The 15,901-nt window shown below is 41.5% G+C and overlaps 1 protein-coding gene and 1 non-coding gene across 2 annotated transcripts in view; one reads left to right on the top strand and one right to left on the bottom strand.

The window, feature by feature from the left end:
* Positions 1-11,996, bottom strand: part of CDKL5 (cyclin dependent kinase like 5) — a 194,125-nt gene extending 182,129 nt beyond the window's left edge. Inside the window, exon 1 of the mRNA XM_030305552.1 lies at positions 11,920-11,996. The gene's annotated coding sequence lies outside the window, so the exon portion shown is untranslated. The remainder of the gene's footprint in view (positions 1-11,919) is intronic.
* A 3,042-nt stretch (positions 11,997-15,038) lies between these two features.
* LOC115507990 lies at positions 15,039-15,195 on the top strand. The gene has a single exon (XR_003966898.1). It is a non-coding gene; the product is annotated as a U1 spliceosomal RNA (small nuclear RNA).
* Positions 15,196-15,901: the final 706 nt, after the last annotated feature.

Below are 15,901 nucleotides of genomic sequence, written 5' to 3'. Positions count from 1 at the left end.
TTATGTTTAAAAAACTAAAAAATAAAAACAAAAACAAAACTCTTCATCTAATTAACCAGCTAATAGTGTATAGTGAATTCCTTGATGAAGTCACTGCATCCCTAGAGGGCCTTTCTGTAAGGCACATATTTTTATCTCCCTATGGGAACACATTTATTTATTTGTTTGTTTTTATGTTTTTATTTATTTTTGGGAGAGACAGCAAGCACACGTGCAAGTGGGGGAGAGGCAGAGAGGGTGACGCAGGATCTGAAGCAGGCTCTCCGCCAGCAGAAAGCCCGACGCAGGACTCAAACTCACCAACTGTGAGATCATGACCTGAGCCAAAATCAGACTCTTAAGCCACTGAGCCACCCAGGCACCCTGCTATGGCAATACATTTAAAACCAGCCTCCCAGGGTGCCTGGCTGGCTTAGTCAGTAGAGAATGCCAGTCTTGATCTTGGGGTCTCAGGGTGGTGAGTTCAAGCTCCATGTTGGGCATAGAGATAACTTCAAAAAAATAAATAAATAAAATCAGTCTCCCAATCTGAGAGACATGAGCAATAATCTGGAGGTGTGTGAAGCCACAGTCATGGGATCAGGCCCCGCGACAGGCTCTGAGCTGACTATGGGGGCTGCATAAGATTCATTCTCTCTCTCTCTCTCTTCTCTCTTCTCTCTTTCTCTCTTTCTCTCCCTCTGCCCCTCTCCCCTGCTCACGTGCTCACTCTCTCTCTCTCTTAAAAAAAAAAAAACTCAACACCATGCCTGTAGGAGCTTACAGTAGAAAACGGATACCATCTGCTTATCCATTTTACCAAAGGTCCATTCCTATTTAAATCCCTGGTTTCAGTATTTCCTATATATAAAACATAGTATTTTCCTATGTAAAAGTGAAAAGTCAAAAGATGGCTATAAAGAAAATCAAGAGCCTGGGATGTAGATGAAGTAAATGCATCAAAACAAAGCATGCAATAAATAAATCCATGTTACTTCTTGCTATTTTCCCAATTTTATATGCTCGTTCTTAGACCCATGTCTAAGGGGAAAACCCCTTCCCTTCACTTGACATTCTGGGCCTCCTTTAAGACTCTTCACACTCGGGGCGCCTGGGTGGCGCAGTCGGTTAAGCGTCCGACTTCAGCCAGGTCACGATCTCGCGGTCCGTGAGTTCGAGCCCCACATCAGGCTCTGGGCTGATGGCTCGGAGCCTGGAGCCTGTTTCCGATTCTGTGTCTCCCTCTCTCTCTGCCCCTCCCCCGTTCATGCTCTGTCTCTCTCTGTCCCAAAAATAAATAAAAAACGTTGAAAAAAAAATTTAAAAAAAAAAAAAAAAGACTCTTCACACTCAAGAATCACTGCCTTTCCCAGTCCCCATAAGTCTGCGCTAAGGGCACCTCTTCTGGCCTAGAGTACCAGCACCCTGTATTTCCATCTGAACATGCATATCATCCTGCACTTTACTGGTGGCTTTCTGCCTCTTCTACTGGATTACAAACTCCTCAAGAGCACAACACCACAGCCTGGCTTTGTATCTCCATCACCTACCATGATGCTGACACCAAGATACCCAAATCATCACCCTATCTTAAAGTCAACCGAAAACAAATACGGCCTTACTTTACCCACCATGAGCAGGACGACAGACTCAAAAGCACAATTCCAAATCAAGAACAATCACTTTGAATGGTAGAGAAACCAGTAGCATAAAAACATCACTTCCAAACTCTAAAATCTAAAATGAGGCAACTCTAAAATAAATGTCCTGGGCTGAACAGGAAGCAAAGAAAGTAATGCAAAAACCACTGCAAACTTCACGTTACCAGCACCAGGAAAAGAAAAAAAGTGATTAAAGCAACAAGGAAAAAAAACACAGAGCAGGTACAGAATGGTTCAGAAAAGCCTAAGAACTCAGGGCCAAAGTGAGCTATTTAGAGGCTATATCAAAATAAATTTCAAAGGAAATACTTGAAGAAGGAAGTGATGCTGTGGCTATTCTTTGTATATATGGATGGTGAAAGTGCACAACAGCATTCTATACAGGCACAAACTAACAACTTTACACCAAGGAAAACCTAAATAAATGCTCATTATTTAATCATAAAGACAAGTAAATATTTAGCATGGCTGACGATTTCCAAAAAAGAAGTGAGCATGTAAGGACACCTAACTGTAGGAGAAAGAAATCAACATATGTAAAATAAAACCTTTGTAGCACTTTTATACACATAAGCTCACTTGAACATAAGAAGCTCAACAAAGACCAGTTTAATATAAAAGATAAGGTCACAGTATGTGAACCAGATTTGAAAAATGGCACTTAGACCAAAGAATCCTATTTTTTTCCTTTTTAATGTTTATTTATTTTGAGAGAGAGAGAGGGAGCATGAGTGAGCAGGGGAGGGGCAGAGAGAGAATCCCAAGCAGGATGCGAGCCGTCAGCGCAGAGCCCAATGCAGGGCTCAATCTCACAATCATGACTTGAACTGAAATCAAGAGTAGCACACATAACTGACAGAGCCACCCAGGTGCTCCCAAATATTCATACTCTTAAACAATAGTAATAAAATTCTCTAAAAACATTACAGGTGTCCAAATGAGATTTCATAAAATATGAAATAGCATAAATGCTGAGAAATATTAAACTAAACCTAAGACATTGTATTAAAAAAAAAAAAAGAATAGAGGCGCCTGGGTGGCTCAGTCTGTTAAGCGTCTGACTTCAGCTCAGGTCATGATCTCACAGTTCGTGGGTTCGAGCCCTGCTTCAAGCTCTGTGCGGACAGCTCAGAGCCTAGAGGCTGCTTCAGATTCTGTGCCTCCCTCTCTCTCTGCCCCTCCCCTGCTCCTGCTCTGTCTCTCTCTCTCTCTCTCTCTCTCAATAATAAATGTTAAAAAAAATTTTTAAACAATAAAGCAAATTTAATGCTCATATTTAATGAATCATTTCATTAAAACATTAAATACCTTGAGCAGATTAAGGGGAAGAGGGCAATGAGGAATTTTAAGTTTAAATATGGAAGAGAGCTAACACTATCAGAAAAAAATTTAACTCAGTTATAAATAGAAATGACATCCCTATATAAGGTTAACAGAATGGTGAAGGATATAAGGAGCTTTTAAAAAATTAAAGGTAATTTCTACAAAAACAATGAAAAGAGTATCGCAGATGACAATCAAAGAAGCAATTGCAAAAATTTTACTGAAATAAGGGAAGAATATTTTACCTTGCACAGATTATGGCCTTTTTGGTAAATTATCAAGGTTCCATTGAACTAAAACTCTTGGTTTTTGTTTTGGGTGTGAGGAGCATTTCATTTCATATCATACCTTCAATAGCTTCCCAGGAGACTTAGGACAAGCTCAAAAGTCCAGTAGACAGCCTACTAAGCCTCTTCAGGACCTAGCCCCTGCCTAATTCTGCTTCATCACCTGCTTCTCTACTTTCCAGCCATTGTGGATTTCTCTCAGTTTTTTAAAAGGTTGTTTTTCAGAAGCCTGTCTCTCTCTCTCTCTCACCCTGCCTGAGGGCATTTGCACCTTCTGCCAGGAAAATTTATTTCCCCTACTAGACCGTCTTTCTCATCCTTTAGGTCTCACTTAAATGTTAACTCCTCAGTGTGGCCTTCCTGCCTGCTCCCCCCAGGACAGATCCCAATCTTTACCCAGCTACATAATCCCATAGTACCTTATACTTCCCCTGTGACTCCAACTCAAGACTATAAATTCTTTAAGGGCAAGGCCTCCTTACCTTTTATCTACCACTCCATCCAACCTCTATCATAGTTTAGTACACAGCAGACACCCAATAAGTATTTACTAAATGAAGGATAGATCCACAGGATGTAGGACAGGGTTATTTTAGAAAGAAATAATTGAGAGGCACCTGTGTGGCTCAGTCGATTAAATGTCTGACTCTTGGTTTCAGCTCAGGTCATGATCTCATGGTTCCAAGAGTTTGAGCACCACCCCAGGCTATGTGCGGTGGCACTGAGCCTGCTTGGGATTCTCTCTCTCCCTCTCTCTGCCCCTCCCCCACTCTCAGTGTCTCTGACTCTCTCAAACAAAAAAAAACTTAAGAAAAGAAATAATTGGGGCGCCTGGGTGGCGCAGTCGGTTAAGCGTCCGACTTCAGCCAGGTCACGATCTTGCGGTCCGTGAGTTCGAGCCCCGCGTCGGGCTCTGGGCTGATGGCTCAGAGCCTGGAGCCTGTTTCCGATTCTGTGTCTCTCTCTCTCTGCCCCTCCCCCATTCATGCTCTGTCTCTCTCTGTCCCAAAAAATAAATAAACGTTGAAAAAAAAATTAAAAAAAAAAAAAAAAAAGAAATAATTGATACAGTAGGAAACACCAATTTGCACAAAATTAGATTTTGTCTACCTCAACTATTTTCAATTATTAATAATTAAAATAGAACTTTCTTGGGGCGCCTGGGTGGCTCAGTAGATTGAGTGTCCATCCGACTTCAGCTCAGGTCATGATCTCACAGCTCATGAGTTCGAGCCCCGCGTCGGGCTCTGTGCTGACAGAGCATGGAGCCTGCTTCGGATTCTGTGTCTCCCTCTCTCTCTGCCCCTAACCCACTCACATTCTGTCTCTGTCTCTCTCAAAAATAAATAAAAACATTTTGTAAAAATTTTAAAAAGTAGAACTTTCTTTTTGTCTGCAATTGCTAAACTTAAATTGTAGTGGTAATATTACTGATAACAATTACATAACAGCAGGGTGCCTAGCTGACTCAGTAGCTAGAGCATGCAACTCCTGATCTCAGGGTTTCGAGTTCAAGCCCCACGGTGGGCATAGAGTGTACTTTAAAAAAAAAAAAAAATGTGTATATATATATACATACACACACACATATATACACACACACACACATACATACATACATACATACTAGTAATTAAAGTTAATATATTCTATGAGAGGCTAACAAACCAAGAGCGGTGTGTGCATAAAGTCTAGGATATGTCACACCTGAAACAACTTTTGTAATCTCTGAAAAATTCTATTCATCAGGAAACAAGTTTCCACTTGGCCAATATCAGGGTAATTGGGCAAAGCCAAGTCAGTAAGTTGTGCTTCAACTATTACTTATCACCATTTTTTATCTGCCATATCTTCCACAAGTGAATGTGTGTGTGTTTAATCCGTTTATTACAATATGATCTTACACTGCCAAGAACCTAATCTTTAGGCATAATATAAAATCTAAAATGGAAATCTAAATTTGCAACTTACCTAGGGGGCGCCCAGCTGGCTCAGTCGGAAGAGCATGCAACTCCTGATCTTGGGGTTGTGAGTTTGAGCCCCATGTTGGGTATAGCAATTATGTAAATAAATAAACTTTAAATAAATAAATAAAATTGCAACTTACAAAAAAAAAAAAGGACTCTTTAAAAATATTCATCCATATGTTTTGTTCACTTCCAGAAAGCAAAGTTGTTACTTTCAAAAGCACTATTTCCCTCTAAATCAAAAAGGTTACAGTGTCAGAAAGCACTTCATAAGTTACTGCTTGATATTAGGCCTTTCTCTTACAAAGGATACAAAGTAACAACAGAATCCTACAGCCATAGCTGTTAAACAGTTTAAAAAAAAAAAAAAAGTAAACCTATATCAAACCAGTTATGATTGAATTTACAGTAAACTATTATTATCAGAGCAGTGCTGTGTCCAATCTGTTATTAACAATCCAGACACAATCTACCACACAAGGAGTTATTGATTTACCTACCTGGCACTTGTAAGGGTCACTTTCTATAGAGAAACATTCATCTAAAAGCAAAGAAAGTTAGACACAATTTCCAATACACTTAACTTCCAACCAAACCAGTGCATTCTTCCCTTATGTGTACCCAAAAACTAATAACCCCAAGCTATCCTATCAGCAATATCCATCTACACATGCAGTACATTGAGCAAAGGAGAGCAAGTGGGAGCATGGAGATCAGCCTATACTGTACAACTCGTTCCCAAGGTAGCTTTACTCCCACACCTACCCTTAAGGGTAACTAAAAAGAAAATGATGCAGGCAGGAAAACAGTTGTAGCTACAGTACCTTGCAGGGTAAGTGTCTAAATCCCACAAAAATCCAGTCTGAAAAAAACACAGAAAGGAGACAATGTGTTTGAATACCTGAATTTAATGAAGCCTGCTAGATGGGCATGCATCATTGGCATGAATTTCTCAAGGGGGATTAGAGGTCAAACACTAAAATGCACAATGTTATTGGCTTAAAGTCAAGAAAACCAATTATTTTACCCATGGTCTTAAATCTTAAAGGCATTTTTTTTTCTTGCCCAACAATTATTATTACTTTTACCTTGATTTGTTTGTTTAAGTAATCTCCATGCCCAACTTGGGGCTTGAACTCACAACCCCGAGATGGAGTCTCATACTCCATGGACCGAGTCCGTCAAGGCACCCCTACCTTGATTTCGTATTCCTGCTTTTCCAACATATCACTAAGAACATTATGTTTTATCTGCTAGTTTAAAAAAGACCAAAACAAAATCAAATCAAAACCACAAAGACAAGGTAATTTAATACCATTAGCAGTATTGTCCTTTATATTCTGCTATATATTATGTTTAGGCAAAAACTTTTAAGTTCTTATTTATTTAAGCAATCTCTACACCCAACATGGGCCTTGAACTCACGACCCCAAGATCAAGAGCCATAAGCTCCACCAACCGCTCCACCAACTAGACCAGCCAGGTGCCCCTAGGCAAAAGCTTTTTAAAATACAAAAAGCAGTGAGAAATTGTAATATATGTAAAAAGATATTTTTAAAAGACCTATCTTTTAAGATCTACATCATTTTGTTTATCAGTGTCTGATGATAAAGAGATCTAGGTGGAAGCAAGTACGTAAGATTTTTTAAAATGCACTTAGCAGGAGGGTTCTTTTTAGGGTGATGGAATGTTCTAAAATTGGACTGTAGTGATGATTAGACAACTCCATAAATTTATCCAAAAAAAATCACTGAATGGTACACTTAAACAGGTAAATTTTATAGTATGTAAAGTATACCTCAATAATGCTGTTTAAAAGGAATACTGAAAACCTACACTTGGTAAAGAAATAAATCCACAAGAATTTACGTATAGGTCCCATCTTCATAGAACAACTGTCCTGCTGTGGCCAAGATGATTTCTAGCCCTGAGTTTCTACAATATTTAGACTGTTTCTAACTTTGATAAGTGACAAAAGTGATTCTCATCAATTACAGAATAAAACATTAAGTCATTTTCCTCCCTCATATAGACCTCTGAGCATTCCTTTGGGCTAAGCAACTGTTTAGCTCTCTGAATGATGGGTCTTGTTTTAAAACCGACACACACACACACACACACACACACACACTCACAAGAGGCTTTAAGTAGCAGAAAATTCTACTTTCAAGTAGGAACATTTTTGTCAGAGCCCAACTTCTATGTATTAAAAAGCAACACTAACACACCTCTGTGAACTTCATTCACCTCCAGGTTTTATTTCACTTAAGTCATTACAATTACAGAAGAGATACCCATCTGCAAATTGCAATGGCTGTCATTTAGAGTGCATCAAAACCACAAAATTGAATTCAAGGAATATCTTCATCGCCGTCATTAGTGTAGCAAATTTAATCAAAGTCAGTCAAAAGTTAACAGTGGAACATGCAGAAACATGAAACACCAAGTAGTTAATTAGAAACAACTACCTCATTTTGGGTGTAAATAATCATGTACAACCTTCATTTATGAACTAATGACTCTGTTAGAAAACTGTGCACTTCCAGTTGTCCTATCTAGCAGTGCTGATGGACCTGAGTCCAGCTTCCCGTGTGACTAAAGGTCAGGCAGCCTTACCAGTGTAGCCTGTGAACTCCAGGAGGCATATTCATACCTCTAGAACCTCCCCAGGAATGACTTTACAGTAGGACCTCAAAATATGTTTGGGCAGTCAGATTCCTAAAGAGAAGCAGAGAGAGCATGGTTTTGAAGAACAAGGGTTCAAGTCAGACCGGTTTGGATAGTAGTTTTGCCTCTGCTGCTGACTAGCTGGGTAATCTGTGCATACTGTTTTCTCTCTCTGAGCCCATTTGATCAAATGTGTTGGGAAAGAAGAGAAACCTCTACCTCATACAAGTGTTGTGAAAACACACTTTGCATCTATCCATGCAAATGAATTATTTGGTATTCAGTACCAAATATCTGGTATTCAGTAAGGCTCAAAAAGTAGCATATTATAGTTTAATTATTATAAAGACTGCCCAAAACAGAGACCACTCCCAAAACTTGACCTTAATTAGAACTGTCTTGAACACAAATGTTTCTGAGAGCTTAATTCAAATGTTGACAACCAATTTCAAAGACCTGAATGGGCTAGATCCTTTTAACCTAATAAGTAATTTTCTGTTAATTCCCAAATCCTAATTTTCTAAATGTTACCAGGCTCTTTACATAGAAAGTCCTCACTCTCAGCTTTCATACCCACTGACACAATTGCACCCAAGCTCATGTCTCAGTATTATGAAGTAAATGTACAAACTCAAATGAGAAATGAGGCCAAACCTTTGAGTAATCCAGTCATCCATGCACTGCTCCATATGAAGGAAACATTCTAGAAACTATCAAGAATTTAAATACAAACACAAAAGTGACGTATTGTCAACAAAAGATTTCTAATGTTGAGTTTAAGATAGAAAGTAAATTGGAAAACCCCTCCAAACAAGAGTTTAAATTTAGTCTTTTAATTGCAGTATTTTCATAAGTTGAAATATGTGACCCAATTGACAATATCAGAAGATAAAGAACCTTTGAGATTCTATCTCCTCCTCTACTAAGGAATTTGAAGTTGCAAACAAACAAACAAAAAAAAGAAACAAAGAAAGAAGAAAAAAACTACCTTTGGAATCTAAAACTATCAAATTCTGAGTAAACAGCCTTTTCTACTTTAGAAAGCAACTGAATACTTAAAAATCTGCTATTCTTATACCAAAGTTAAGGGTTACCTAAAAGATTTCCCTTACATTTTGGGTGTGTGTGTATGTGGGTGGATTCATTTGTTGTAAATATCTTAGTATTTGGTATCAATTTATTACATGAAAAAGTCTCATCCCCATACTTACTGCCAAAAATAAAGTACTATGCTAGTGTACCTTCTAATATCTAGAAGAAATAAAAGAGATAACCACCAAAGTTATCAAAATGGAAGGGGAAAAAAGGTGAACTTTTAACAGACACGCTGAAGAAGGCTTATTTTTCTTGGTTCACTTCCTTACAAATTTCCTATAGCCGTATTCTTAGATATAGCTGAATTTTCTATCACAAAGTAAATTGAAACGCAAATCATAATAAAAGGTTAAATTTCTGCAACAGAAGCCACTGTCATTTCCAACAATGCAACTATTGTTGACAGAGAGTCTCTCACAGATTCTTGGACACAGTGGTGAAGCAAGGCTGGGGGGAAAAAAGCATACTTGAAGCAATTTCTCCACCTCTGTATTTCAGTTTGTAATGGAACAACACTGCACCTTCAAAGTAGAAATACCATATAAAATCTGGTTCTCATTAAATGACTGCTTTAACCCCATGCAGCATATTTGGAACAGAATGGATCTGATTCGCAATCAGTCAACCTTCTATTACTCATCTATGCGAGATGGCCCAGCAATTTCCCTCAATGGGAGCCTTTTCTTTTAAAACCCCGGGGAATACTGTAAATGCCACACTCCAATTTAAATGACTACAAGAAAATTACAATGAAAATAATGGCAGATTTAGTCCAGGGAACTCATATTAAGTAAACATCAAAAACCTGAGATAAGGGGCAAAAAACCTTTCTACAAGCCCCTAAATCATGACTAAATTATAAATCTGAGCAGGAAAAAAGAAATCTTCTCTGAAGAAAGAATGTTTATTTGTAATGTTTTTTAATATATCAAGTTTTGTTTCCAAAAAAATGAGGGTTAGGAAACATGCTAAATAAGCAAAACTAGTATACAAAACTTATACACACACACACCAAATTAATCACTGTATTATGTTTAAAACACAAGACAATTTAAAAAGATTTGACACTCCAGTTGAAGACCCTCCAAACTCCTCTGAAATGGTAGATTATTTAACACTCTCGGGATGATTAACTTTATTTAGCATGCCTCTTCTGGAATTCTATTATTTAATACAGGCAAACTGAATTTTTTTTTTTCATCCTAATTAGGTTTCCTTGTACTTGTGAAATGCTCAGCATACTCGGTGCTGGCAGCTTTAGTTCTGCAGCTTCTTTCTTCTGGCTCCTTCTCCACCCCCCCCAACACCCCTAACCCCCCCCCCAAAAAAATATTTCCTTCCCAAATGTTCTCTTCTCTGCATTTGTCAACAGAAACACCCACTGGTGGTGTCAAACTGGTAATACTGCTGCAGGCTTCCTTACTCCTGTTCCAGTGTCAAAGCCAAAAATGCCGAAACCTAAAATAGTACTTTTAATAAAGAAATTAAAAGAATTGCTAAGGTATTCAAGTACAATGTTCTCAAAAAGAGGCACACCTTTAAAAAAAATTATTAATGAACCCTAATTGGGTTGTTAAATATAAAATTATACTACCCCCCCCCCGCACTAAACATACAGAAACAAGTAAACACGGGTTCTTCACATTTTATGAATAAAATATTTTAAAACACTTAAATTAAAAACAAATTTACATCTAAATGTCATTCACATATAATTCCAAATAGCCTCTGTAAAGATGCTTTTGTAACCCTACAGCAAGAAAGGAACAAGCCGGAAACGTTACCTAAAACGATAATCGTATTCTATACATATTTATGTCTCTTGTTTTAGTCAAATGTTCTCAAATTAATTTGTGTAATCTTTTACATTAACTACATAAGCATTACGTCCAAACAAACCTAATTCAGATTCACGGGAAGAAATTATTCTGTGTCTGCAATACTTACTAAAATCAGCCTAAATTTCAGCCAATTAAAATAGATTGTGTTAACAGAACACTGATCTGCAACTACTTAAATATCACAGCATCCGTCTAATCTCACGGTGGAAATACTAAGGTCAGGCTTTTCTTATTCGGGCATCTGGGCTTTAACACTCAAGTGAAGCGAAGAAAAAAAAGAAAAAAACACCTCAAGGAAGATCTGCCTTTTTACACAGAAATACGTTCAGGTTATTTTTTTCCCCCAACGTGGGCATAAAACGTGTCAACGCGAGCAGGACCTGTTCGTTTGGAAATGGTTCCAAACCCTAGGATTTAATTTCTATGAGGGTCCAAAGGGTACGAAGGTCTGGGAAGGGGCCAATTTCTGCTTCTCCCCACTATGCCAGTGGTGAACTTCATAGCAACGCCCGAAACTTGTTGGGAGGAAGCTGGAAGAGCCGCGGGGCAGGCGGTGGGTCACTCGCCCACCCTCGCGGGCAGCCAAGGTCAGGCAGCAGGGCCGGGGCTCCGGCCCCGGGCTCGCAGCCCCCGGCGGGTCCCCGACTCTCTCGGAACTCGGGCTGGGGGCTCCGGCGCGCAGGCTCCTCCTCGGCGCCGGCGGGAAGGGGCTTCCCTCGCCGCAAGCCCGGGGGAGCTCGCGCCGCGGGGGCGGCGGGGCGGGGACGCCGCAGACCCGCTGCTGAGGGGAGCCCCGCCGGGCGGCCTCGACCCGCCGCCCCTCCTCACATCCTCCCGTCTCCCCACCCCCCAAAATACAGTCCCAACCCCTCGCTGGGGAAGCCCTTCCACTGGCGCAATGGGGCGCTGAAGAGAGGCCACTCCAGGCTGGGGCGTCCTCGCCGCGTCGCCCTGTTCTGGAGGAGACCCGCGCCGCCGCCCCTTCTCACGTCTGCCCGGGGGGACCGGGTGGGTCCCCTCTCTCAGGAGAAGCTGGGTGGCGCGGAGCCAACGTGGGAACAGGAAGGCCTGACGGGCGGGTGGCGGCGCAACTACTCACCCCGCCGAGTCTCCCACCTCCAGCCGGGGACCCCACAGCTCCTGAGGCCGCCGTCGCCGCTTTACCTTTCCCAGTGGCAGGGACAACTAATGGAAACCTCCGGCCCCGCCCTCTCGCAGAGGCGAACGCGCAGCCTAATTTGCTAACTGGCCCGCCCCGGCCGTCCCGTTCGGGCCAATGAAGAAGCTTCTAAGACTCCGCCAGGTCCCGCCTTCGCCCCGCCCACTTCTGATAGAAACCAATGCGGAGAGAGCGCTCGTCCTCGAGCGCGGGCCCGCGCGCCCCGCCCGCGCCGCTCGTGCTCGGACCCCAGAAGCCGAAGAAGGCTCGTTCCTTGTATAAACTCGCCTGAGCGCGCACGCGCGCGCCGCACCACCTCGCGGGCCAGGTTTGGTTGCCCAGCCAGGCCCTAGCAACCTGGACTGGGTGTCTGGGAGGGGCGGGGCCCGAGCTTCGAGCGTTCAGGGGGAGGGGGGTCAGGGGGAGCTGGGTGGGGGGAGGGGGGAGGGGCGGGGAAGATCGTGACTAAGAAAGGGGCGGCTGACGGGGTGGAGGGCCGTAGAGGCCCGGGAATCCGCCTCTCACTGCGGAAAAAAAGGGGGAATCCTCCCTGCAGCTCAGCCAGCCTGGCCTCACTCCAGAGGGACACGTGCGGAGGGTTGAGGGGTCGTGGAAGAGGGGGAGAACACATTTGGGGCGGGAGCCGAGGCACTGCTTGGAAATAAAGGACGGAGGACGGTTTATCTCTGTCTTTGGTAAAAATGATATCGAAGTCTATTGCAGCTGCTGCCCAACTGTTGCAGCTGTGCGTGCACACGCACATATGCACACATTCACAAATTCACACGTACACTCATCCATCAGCCTGCGATCCCTTGGGTGAATTGGGAGCAAAGAACTAGTAGCCTGAGGATTCCTTACACGGCAGCTGGATGCATGCGAACGGCTGTGGCGGCAGCGCCAGCGGCAGCATCAACCCACAGCTCTGCTTTGGTCCAATGCTCCGCCACACAAGATTCCCCAGCTGGCAATGAAGTCATCCCTCCACCGGTAGAAATGGAAAGCTCTCAATACCTACCAATAATCAGGTTTCCAATGAGGATGAAGAGGTGATGAAATGGAAGGAGATACATTTCCAAAGCCACTTTTTGAAAATTAAGAAAAATAATAATCCTGTTTAAAGGCATTGTGGACAAATCTATGAAAAACTGCATAATAATTTCCACTTAAAGCAAAGAGGGAAAATGGGGTGTTTTTTTCTGGTTTTTAGGAAAAGCACGGAAAATAAGTGTGTGAGGTCATAGCAGCTACCAAATTAGAAATAGATATCTTGGATTAAATCCACTTAATCTATTCCTGTCGTGAATCTGGTAACAATATGTAACAATATGCTGGTTTTGACCACTTGGTGCCAAGCCACTAGGGTTTTCTTTTTCATAACATGGTGAATATTTGATGAGGAAATGAAGGTGCCTTTCTCTTCAGCTTTTCAGGAAGCATATTAGAAATTTTTTCAGGTAGGAACAGTGAATTAGCAGTGAGGGAAAATGGAGTCAGAGGCAACAGCAGGGCTTTGCAGAGTCTCCTGCCTCCTCCAAGATGCAAGGTAACAGTGCCGTGACCTCAAGCTTCACCCATGTGGAGCCAGCATTCCTGGGCCAATCATGCCATTTTCATCCCTGAGCGTTAGTGCCTTTGTGCCAGGAATTGCAGCAACATTACTTCTGGACCAAATGAAGAGTGGTTTATCTGTGTAGGTTAAGAAAAACCAATAACCGAATATTCATTGGTAGAGGTCCAATTTAGTTCTAGGTAGTAATATTGAAAGCTTTATAATGTGCCATCCCATATATATAACTATGACCTTCCACTTGGGGACATTTGCTTTGATCTGGTTTTGAGGAGCTGGCAAAGGGTTTCTTAGAATCACATCCAGTTCAGTTCATTTCAATTTTGATCAAAAGCGTGTATTTTCTAGGTCAGTAAGAGTTAAAAAGTACCATGCCACCATTTAACTGAGCTCCTTGTTTATGAAGAAAGAACACTAATACTTAACCACTGAATGAATGCCTGCTATGTGCCAAGAATTTTCCATACATTTAGAGTTGCCAGATAAAATACAGGAGGCCTGTTAAATTTGAATTTCAGATAAGCAAAAAGTAATTTTTTAGGGTAACTATGTATTTTTATCCTGGATATGTGTGGAACAAGGGTTGAAGACTAAATAAGCTTTCTAATCATTGTCCAAAAAAGCATTTTTGAAATTGCCCCTCTGGGCCCAGAGCTCATAATGAAATCAGGATCTGGGAGAAAAGCTTAAGAACCAAATCATTGTGCAAATGTGTAATGTTTGTAGAAAGAGGTGCACATACTTATACTAAAAATTTTTTTGGTTTTTATCTGAAATTCAAATGTAACTTGGAATCCTATATTTCTATTTGCTAAATCTGGCAAACCTACATACATTATCTCTGAGGCTTCAGATTCTCTGAAATGTTTTCTCTTAGGTCACCTTTTTCCAGATGAAGCAATAGCTTCAGAGGCTCTCCAGCATCTATTCTCTCCATCCTCCTTCTAATAGAACCCCAACAGTGTTCAGGTATCCCCACTTCCAAGGTGGTGGGTGCTTATTAGTCAGTCAATCAATGACTAGGGCCCATTTAGACTAAAGGAAAGGACTTAACATCCTATGATTTGAGGGAGAGGTTTTCCCTTCTATCCTGCTGGATGAACAAGGAAGCAAGTACCCAAGTTGCCACTGGCAGCCATTTTGTGACTAGAGGAAAACTATCCTTAGGCCAAAGCCTGTGCCCTACCTAAGGCAAAGCTGAAAATTAGAAAAAACAAGCAAAAAACCTGGGTTCTTGATGATAACACCTAGTTACTTAATTAAACAAATTCTGCCTTTTCCTTGCATTTAAGACAGTTTGAGTCAAAGTTTCTATTAGATGCCTCAAAGTGTCCCACTACAGAGCCCATGTGTGCTACTCATGATGGGTCTCAATAGTAAATAAATAAATGGCCATGAAGATGTAAGACATTTTTATCCTGGATACACGTGGGACAGGTATGGAAGACTACATAAGCCTCCTAATCATTGTCAAAAAGCATTTAGGATGATACTTACCTACCAGGGAAGATATCATGATCACGAAGGTGGTTCTCTCAGGGTAAGTCTCATCCACTGCACTCAGGTCATTCTGACTCCATCAATTTCCCCAAATACGGAAAACGCGACAGCAATTTCGGTTAGTGAAAGGCTACATTTGCGGGGTGGGGGGCGGGGGGGGGAAGCATCTATAAAGTGCCCACTGGGTTTAGACTTCATAATGCAAGATCTAGGAGAGGTGCGCCTGAGTGGCTCAGTCGGTTAAGCCTCTGACTTCAGCTCACGTCATGATCTCATGGTTCAAGAGAACCATGTCAGGCTCTGTGCTGACAGCTCAGAACCTGGAGCCTGCTTCAGATTCTGTGTCTCCCTCTCTCTCTCTGCCCTCCCCGGCTCACGCTCTGTCACTCTCTCTCAAAAATAATTTTTTTTTTTAATTAAAAAAAAAAAAGATCTAGGAGAAAAGCTTAAGAATCAAGTCGATATGGAGGCACCTGGGTGGCTCAGTTAAGCATCTGACTTTGGCTCACGTCATGATCTCACGGTTTGTGAGTTCGAGCCCTGTGTCAGGCTCTGTGCTGACAGCTCAGGGCCTGCTTGGGATTCTCTCTCTCTCTGCCTCTCTCAAAAATAAATAAACATTAAAAAAAAAAAGAATCAAATCAATGTGTAAATTTCTAGTGTTTGTAGGAAGGGGTGAGCATTAGTTGTTCCTTGGCCCTAATCAGAGCTTAAATCAGTCTGTCAGATCTTACATGTTTTCATTTAAAGTTCATGCCATTTGAGAAAATGTCATTTTAGAAATGCGAGTCCAGTACCTCATTTTAAACTATTAAAACCTCTATCCCTATCCTCTAGGCACTAAGTTTAACC

The sequence above is a fragment of the Lynx canadensis genome, chromosome X (assembly GCF_007474595.2).
Source record: "Lynx canadensis isolate LIC74 chromosome X, mLynCan4.pri.v2, whole genome shotgun sequence".
Taxonomy (NCBI): Eukaryota; Metazoa; Chordata; class Mammalia; order Carnivora; family Felidae; genus Lynx; species Lynx canadensis.
The sequence above is the reverse complement of the archived record's forward strand: the minus strand, read 5'-3'. Positions and strand labels throughout refer to the sequence as shown.